Genomic DNA, 9,554 nt, shown 5'->3' with positions numbered 1-9,554 from the left:
GCCCCAAAAGTTCTACTTTGATCTCATCTCACCAGAGCACCTTCTTCCATATGCTTGCTTTTTCCCCTACATGGCATATAATCTTTAGGTTCATTCTTTACTACCTAGAGGTACATGAAAAATCATTTATCACTTAATGATACTAGTACATGGAAATGTTCCCTAGGATGACAACATGTGTGCAGCTAAGAAGTAAGATACAATTAAATTTCATATAACTTCAAGGGCGACGATTAACTTCAAGGCAGATGAACTGTCATATAACTTCAAGGAAGATATTTAATATGGCACAGAAGGGAAGGGCAGGTGTCCTAGAGTCCATAATACAACAATTACTGGATAATGAGTGGACGTATATGGAAGTGATTATCCATACTGCTAAAAATCTCCAAAAAGAAAAAAGTTTGTGATTATCGAGCACTAAAATGTTTGAATGCTCGTTACTTAAAGCAAGCGGATTGGACTCTCGGACGAGCTTGACTTGAGTAATAAGTATAATGGAAGTCAATGGGAATTAGAGCATTTTTACTGGAAGATCCTTCCTGGAGGTCTGGGAGAAAGGGTGCAGGAAACTCTCTGAAATGGATGGAAGCAGTGCTCAGATGGAGTGGAAACAATATGGGGAAGATGCCTTAATGCTTCTCTGACTCTCAGGTCGCTGCTGGGAACAATGTTGTCGGAGACAAAAAACATTTAAAACCAAAGGTAACAATTTTACAGTTAAAAATAAAGTTGGGGAACATTCTTTCTTGTATAATGATGACCTGTATAAGACAATTTAAAAAACAGAAGGAAAAAAATGCCTCCTCCACCCCTTAGGCTATGTTCACATGTAGCATTTGTGCTGCATTTTCGTTCATTCTCATTGCTTTCAATGGTAAAATAATTCACCAGTAAATCTAATTTTAACATTCTACTACCTTATCCGGACATGTGATGTGTGACATGGTCAGAAACATCTTGTTTAATTTAGAAAGGAGGGACTCTAAAACTCACAAAGCCTATGCGTACAATGCAAGGACTGCCATATTCTATTTAAATGGTTTGGTAGTGAAACTCCAACACTCATCAAGCCTATGCACTCAGTTCAAAGGCTGCTAAAAATTATGAGGAACTGCAACAAAGCCTGAAAGACACATAGAAGAGAGCCTCAGAATACACTTTTAAAAAGAGTGGGACTCCTAAACTGCCAAAACCTAAGCACTAAGTGCAAGACCTAGCAAAAATTTAAAGGAGGGATTGCAATTTTTCCTTAGAGATATGTAGAAAATGGCTTCAGAATAAATGTTTTGACAATTTTAAAAACATTCTGACTCCTACACTGGTGAAGTCTATACACTAAGTGCAAGGTCTAGCAAAAATTTGAAGTAGGGATGGCAGTATACTCTGGAAGATACGTAGAGGATTGCCTCAGAATATTTTTTTCTACAATTTTAACAAGATTGTGAATATGACTGGATTGGAAAACGATGGGAAGATGAGGCCCTCTGCCACCATCACCACCTTGGGTCACGTTACATTTGGCGTTCTTTTGTGAATTTCTGTCTATGAATGACCATAAACAAAATTAATTTCTTCAAGAATTAATGGAAAGAATCTAGCATGATGTGGATTGTGGAAGACATTTATGTGAACATAAGGAACACTTATTTTCATGAGATGATACTGGCATGAGACAAAAAGAAACAGAACAAAATGGGAAAAAGCAAGAACTTGACTTGACTGAAACTAAAGCTATTAACGTGCTGAGTGAAGTCTATGTGGAAACTAAAGGGCTTATCATCATTGCTGTGTAAAAAATTGAAGAAACACCCCATTACAACAATGGGATAGAGTAAGCTGCATTCACTGTAATTAGTGAAGAGCAGAGGGTAAAAGCAGTTCACTTGAAGAGAGTGACTTGCATTGTGTCAAACAATGAGCCAATCTGAAGGTAAAGAAGGCCTGACAGAGAGAGGTTACATCTTTATTTCTTTTCTGTTGGCTGAAGGCCATGTTTAGTATATAATCAGTTCAAGAGTGCCCTTACTACTAAAAAGCTGGGGATAGTCGGACCCTTGTTCCGGTGGAATTGTTTGAGGAACCCTCAATGCCATATAGGCCTGGACCTTTATTTAATTATTTTTGTTGCCCATGGACTTTGCCCAAATGCCCCTCCTTGACCGCCCCCTTGTCCTATGGACTGTTGCTGTGGAGAGGGGGGATTGGAGAAACCACACAATATTTCTTCATGTCCCATTTGAAACATGTATGGTGAGAGGCCATAGGAAGCCATAAATGGAAAGGTAAAGAGCTCCTCAGAGTATCCAAGTGTGGGATTACTTGTCTCCCGAGATTCGCGATAGTGGGAGGAAGGAGAATAAGGGTGAGGACTAAGTGGTCCAGATTATTGGCTATTGAGACTGGATCGTGTGGAAGTCAAGTTGGTGTTGGGAAAGCATTGTCTGCCATCCAACTGACCACCTGTTCGCACTTTTCTGATATCAACAGTGGTATCCCATACCCCACTGCAAAGTAGGACAGGATGATTCGTATAGATTATAAATATGTGTGTTGTTCTCCAGCAGCATGCGCAGTTTGCCCTAGCTCACAGCCTCCACATGCACCACCATCAGCGGTACATCCACTTACCCATCTCTTACCGCACACCTTGCACATTTTATATTATTTAAGCAGTTAAGAGCATTATTAATAGGAAATAAAATAATTAGATTTAGCTGTGAAAAGGACTTTTGGTTTGGATGTGGCAACAGCAAGAAAATTAAGGCAATAATCCTTGCCTAGATGCCTTTAATACACTATCCCTTCTCCAGCATCTCTTCCTACACTAATTGCAGCTAAGAGCAGTATTGTTAGAGAATAGAATATATTTGAATTAGCTCTGAAAAGGACTTTTGGGTTACTGTAGCAAAAGTAAGAAATGGAACGTAACAATTAATTCTTAGGTGCCATTAATACACTATGCCTTCTCCAGCATCTCTCAATACACTAATTGCAGTTAAGAGAGGTATAGAGATTAGAGTATATTTGAATTGGGCCTGAAAAGTACATTTGGGTTAACATAGCAACAGCAAGGACTGTTAGGCAATGACCCCTTTCTACATGCATCTAATACACTATCCCCTCTCAGGCAGCCCTCCCTACATGAATTGCAGGTAAGAGTGGTATTATTAGAGAAAAGAATACATTTGAATAAAGCCTGAAAATTAATTTTGTGTTAACGTAGCTTTAGCAAGGTCTTTAAGACTAGAGTCCCTGCTTATATGTTTATAACACAGTATCCCTTCTGCAGCAGCTCTCCCTACACAAATTGCAGATAAGAGTGGCATTATTAGTGAATACAATAGATTTAAACTAGGCCTGAAGAGGATTTTTGGGTTAGGCTATGTGCGCACAGTGCGTTTTTCGCGGCGTTTTTCGGGTGCGTTTTTGGCCTCAAAACTGCAGGACTTTGCTTCCCCAGCAAAGTCTATGAGTTTTCATTTTTGCTGTCCGCACACATCTGGTTTTTTTCAGCTGCGTTTTTGTGGTGCCACAAAAACGCAGCATGTCAATTATTCCCGCGTTTTTCACTGCGCTTTTCATCCATTGAGTTCAATGGGATGTTGAAAGACGCAATGAGAAATGCAAATAGCTGCGTTTTGGTGCGTTTTGAAGACCAAAAACGCAGCTATAAACGCAGGAGGTGGGTAGTAAAGTGACGTGTACAGGAAGAGGATTCCTTCTGTCAGTATATACAGAAGCGTGAATCCTCCCGGTACCGTCACCGCCGCTTCCACCTCCCGTCCTGTGCATGTATGCTGCCGTGCGGCGCCATGTACAGGCAGGAGGTGGAAGCGGCTGCGAAAACAAAAGTTAACAGTGGAAAAAAAAAAAAAAAAGTTATACTCACCTGTCTGCAGACTCCCGGTGCCATGCCCGCTCCCATCTCCTCTCACGGTATCGCCACCCCCGCTCCGGCTGTGTGCAGACGGCCGGGAAACCTCCGATGGATGCAGGACCTGGCGATGGATCACCTGATGCAGTCACCTGACGCATCAGGTGATCGTAAGTATCGCGGTGACGCGGGCGCCCGGCCGGTATCAGTGGATGCGTCAGGAGACTTCATCCCCGATTACCGGCAGCTGCTGCAGCGATCGGACAGGATCAGACTCCCGCCCCATCGCTGCAGGAGCTGCCGGTAATCAGCACATAAGTGAGTATTATTTTTTTTATTTTTTTTTGCACCGATGCATCTGCTGATTGTATAAACGGCTTTTATACAATCAGCTGTTGTGTGATGGGATTCAGGCACTTGATCCTGACACATCATCTGATCGCTTTGCCTTCCAGCAAACCGATCAGATGATATTGGATCCGGATTGGACGGCGCGGGACCCTGACCCAGGATTAATGCGGAGGGGGGGTTCTTTATTTCAATAAAGATGGAGTCACTAATTGTGTTGTGCTTTATTTCTAATAAAAATATTTTTCTGTGTTGTGTTTTTTTTTTATCTTTACTAGAAATTCATGGTGGCCATGTCTAATATTGACGTGACACCATGAATTTCGGGCTTAGGGCTAGCTGATAATATACAGCTAGCCCTAACTCCATTATTACCCAGCTAGTCACCCGGCTTCAGGGCAGCTGGAAGAGTTGGATACAGCGCCAGAAGATGGCGCTTCTATGAAAGCGCCATTTTCTGGGGTGGCTGCGGGACTGCAATTCACAGCGGGGGTGCCCAGAAATCATGGGCACCCTGCACTGTGGATTCCAATCCCCAGCTGCCTAGTTGTACCCGGCTGGACTCAAAAATTGGGCGAAGCTCACGTCATTTTTTTTTAAAATTATTTCATGAAATTCATGAAATAATTTAAAAAAAAAGGGCTTCCCTATATTTTTGGTTCCCAGCCGGGTACAAATAGGCATCTGGGGGTTGGGGGCAGCCCGTACCTGCCTGCTGTACCCGGCTAGCATACAAAAATATGGCGAAGCCCACGTCATTTTTTTTGTTTGGGGGGGCAAAGAAATCCTGCATACAGTCCTGGAAGGAGGATGCTGAGCCTTGTAGTTCGACAGCTGCTGTCTGCTCTCCTGCATACACTATTGGATGGAGGATGCTGAGCCTTGTAGGTCTGCGCCCCCTGACTCTCCCTCAAGCATACAGTCCTGGATGGAGCATGCTGAGCCTTGTAGTTCTGCAGCTGCTGTCTGCTCTCCTGCATACACTATTGGATGGAGAATGCTGAGCCTTGTAGTTCTGCAGCTGTCTGCTCTTCTGCATACACTAGTGGAGAATGAAGAACACATTGATGAAGGAAATGACATCAGACCTTTTTTTTTGTTCACTGATAAAAAACGCATAAAGACGCAGTGAGCAAAAACGCAGCAAAACGCAGCAAAAAACGCACCAAATCGCGGCAAAACGCGTGCGTTTTTTGCCGCGTTTTTTTGACGCGGGTGCGTTTTTGTGCGGTTTTAGCGGCCAAAAACGCACAAAAACGCAGCGTCAAAAAAACGCAGTGTGCGCACATAGCCTTAGCGTAGCAGCAACACGGAATTTAAGGCAATTATCACTCTAATATACTATTCATTCTCCAGCAGCTTCTCTACACTATTTCCGGGGTACAGTACAGCATGGTATCAACAGGTTTTGTATTGACCTGATAATGGTATGCAGCTGGACAGTCACTGTAATAATGGCATTACCATGTTGGCAGGCTTACCTCGCATATTTAGTGGCTGAAAAACAGATGAGAAGCTTGCAGGGTGGGGACTAGTGCATGGCACCTGAGCACAAGGATACTCGATCAAGTACTGACCATGCCAAGTACCCCAATGCTCGATCAAGTACTGAGCATTGCAGAGCATGCTCACTAAACATTGGAGATGAGCAAAACTTTCAAAGTTTGGTTCGTCGGGCCTTACCGAACAAATGCTACATTCGCCAAACTGTTTGTCGAACCTTTCAAGGAGCCTTTTCGAACCTCATTGGAATCAATGGGAGGCCAAACCTAAGGCAGAGAAAACAATTTTTTGGGGTTTAAAAAGCTTCCAAAACAGCAAAAATAAATTTTCCAGTGCAGCCCCAGTGTTTTGGCATAGCCCTTACCTTCCTAGACTATTCACATAAGAAATATAGAGGTGGATGAGAAGCAGGTGTAGGGCTTGGAGACCCATCTTGGAGTCTTGAGATTTAAAAGCCTTTCAGGCAGACAGCAGGACAGTGGCATCAATTGCTCGCTCGCCCATTTCCTCATAGTGTGTTTGCCCAGCAGGAAGGTATGGTCGATGTAACACACAGGATGTAGTCTGGCATTTTCATTTTAAAAATAAAGAGATGCATGAGTGACAGACGTAGGTCTCTTGTTCCCAGAACCCTGGCACTACAGACAAGACACAACTTGCAGACCCATCTTGGAGTCTTGATATTTAAAAACCTTTCAAGCAGAAAGCAGGACAGCAGTACAGTGGCATCAATTGCCCCCCCCATTTCCGAACAGTGTGTTTGGACAACAGGGAAGTATAGTCCATGCAACACACAAGATGTGGTCTGGCATTTACATTTTTAAAAATAAAAAGTGGGATGAGTAACAGGATCAGGCCTCTTGCTCCCACACCTCTGCCAGTACAGACAAGACACAACTTGGAGACCCATCATGGAGTGTTGATATTTAAAAACATTGCAAACAGACAGCAGGACAGTGGCAACAATTGCACCCTCATTTCAGCACATTGGCTTTGCACATCAGGGGTATATGCTCCATGCAACACACAGGCAGACAGTAGGACAGTGGCATCAATTGCCCCCATTTCCCCATTGTGCCTTTGTACATTAGGGAGGTATGATCCATGCAACCCTCAGGATGTGGCCTCATTGCTGGTACATGCATGTAGTAGTCAAATTATTTGAATTTCTGCCTTTGCTGAATCATTGTTTACAATGTTGGCAGATAACAAAGGTTGGGTAATCCTTTGTGGGCTCAAAAAAGGCCAGGATAGGTCTTTCTTCCTGCGAACTGAAGACCCGCGAATGCTTCTGGCCACAGCAGGAGTTGTGGCTGAGGATGAAGTCCTCCTCATGGTTGCATAACTACGTGTTTGTGTGATAATTGTCAATGTATTTTCCTTGTCTTCCTCCTCCCCTTTCTCATCCTTATCTGCTAAGCTACACAGCTGCGTGCCTCTTGGTTCAAACTAAGTTTGTTTTATATCTTCATTATTAGGCTGTTGTCTAACACCTCCTCTTCTTAACCTGACATCACATAACAGTACGCGTGCGCCTCAGGTATCTGAGTCTCATCATCACCTTCACCCCTGGGAGTTAACGTCAGTTGAAGAGGGTTTGGATCCTGCTCGGACTCTACTTCATCCGGAACAGGATCCAACTCACAAAGATTTTGTGCATCGGTGAAGATGCTTTCCTCCTGTTGAGGCAATGAAAACTGCCAAGACCTTTTTACCTAATTCACTAGCAAATTCACAGCAAACAGCACTAGCTAACAATACCAAGAAATGCGATTGCGTAATTTTAAGCAGGCAATGAAAACTGCCAAGACCTTTTTTCCTAGTTCACTAACAAATTTACAGCAGGCAGTACTAACTAACAATACCTAGAAATGTGGTTGACAGTGTAGTTTTGAGCAGGCAATGAGAACTGCCAAGACCTTTTTACCTAGTTCACTAGCAAATTTACAGCAGGCAGTACTAACTAACAATACCTAGAAATGTGGTTGACTGTAATTTTAAGCAGGCATTGAAAACTGCCAAGACCATTTTAGTTACTTCACTAGCAAATTTACACCAGGTAGTACTAACTAACAATACCTAAAAAAGTGTTTCATTGGCTAATTTGGAGCAGGCAGTAATATGCAGCAATACTGAGAAATGTGTTTCATTGCCTAATTTGGAGCCGGACGTAATAAGTAGCAATACTAAGAAATGTGTTTCACTGCCTAATTTGGAGCAGGCTGTAATACGTATCAATACCTAGAAATGTGTTTCACTGTGTGTTTCACTGCCTAATTTGGAGCAGGCAGTAATACATAGCAATACCTAGAAATGTGTTTCACTGATTAATTTGGAACATACAGTAACATGTAGCAATACGAAGAAATGTATTTCCCTGTCTAATTTGGAGCAGGCCGTAATACGTAGCAATACCTAGCAATGTGTCTCATAGGCTAATTTTGAGCAGGCTGTAAAACGTAGCAATACTTAGAATGTGTTTCACTGGCTAATTTGGAGCAGGCAATAATATGTAGCAATATCTATTTATATAATTCACTGGCAACTTTTTAGTAGGCACTAACAAGTAGCAAAACCTATTTCTATCGTGAAATGCCGATCTGTGGCACACACCTTTCCCTACACTTAACCTCTAGTTACCCTAACTGTCTAGCAGTCCAGCTGTCAGCACCTTCCCTAATGTTTAACATTTACAAACTGGCGCCGACGCAGCATGTCCGCATTTTATATGCAGACAGACATGTGACTTATGCAGCCAATGACACAAGCCTTTTTTGTTTGCTGTGCCGTGATTGGCTGCAGGAACATCCGCAATTAAAGTTAAGGAAAAAAATGGCGCTGCACGCTTTTTGCTTCTTCAGTCCCCACCCCCTCCACTTTTTAAACACATCCCCCATTCATCATATAGCTCCACAATCCTATACAAAAGCATAATATGTTATTAGAAAAGCAGTTTTTTAAAACGTGATTAGTGATTGAACAAAACCGAACATTGCCGACTTTTGGGGAAAATGCTTCGTTTACCGAGCCCGAGCAAAACAGGCTATGGCTCGTACTGAATTTGAAATTGGCGAACCTTTAGAGAACAGGTTCGCTCATCTCTACTGATCACTAAAAAAAGCTTTTAAAAAAATAAGACTATATATAAAAAAATATAGACAATTAAATATATAAAACTAAAAATGAATGCTTGTTGAGTGATGTGTCGATGCTAATGTTGAGTGGTGTGACTATGAGACATGGTATAGGTATTGAAGCTGGTGTTAATATAAGTAAGTGTATAAAAAATTACATAATTTGATAAAGTGAAATTAAAAAATATAACAAAAAACGGAACTGTCAAAATTGCAACAGTTGATATAAAGGCGCAAAAGAAAAGAAGAGGTCCAGTTGTTTTAATTACAACTTATTAGTTACTAATGACAACCTAATAACTATTTACTAATGACATGCAGAAAAATTATGTGTTAGTGGGGTATATATATATATATATATATATATATATATACATATATATATATATATATATATAAATAAAAGAAATTAATAATACATTAATAAAAAAATAGAAAACTGTAAATAAATACAAAAAATAATACAATGATGAAAAATGTAATATAAAACTAAACAAATATATCAGAGAAAAGACTGAGAACAATTTAAGAGGTACCTGAGAGGGTATGAGTTTATGCAATTATTCTTACCTGAATTTGCACAACTTTGTCGACAAGATAATTAAAAAGTAGAAATGGGCGAATATTAACTATTTGTGTTCGGATAATGCATACTGAATACTGAGTACTATTACAGTATTTGGCATGGCAGG

Source organism: Anomaloglossus baeobatrachus, chromosome 1 (assembly GCF_048569485.1).
Source record: "Anomaloglossus baeobatrachus isolate aAnoBae1 chromosome 1, aAnoBae1.hap1, whole genome shotgun sequence".
Lineage (NCBI taxonomy): Eukaryota > Metazoa > Chordata > Amphibia > Anura > Aromobatidae > Anomaloglossus > Anomaloglossus baeobatrachus.
The sequence above is the reverse complement of the archived record's forward strand: the minus strand, read 5'-3'. Positions refer to the sequence as shown.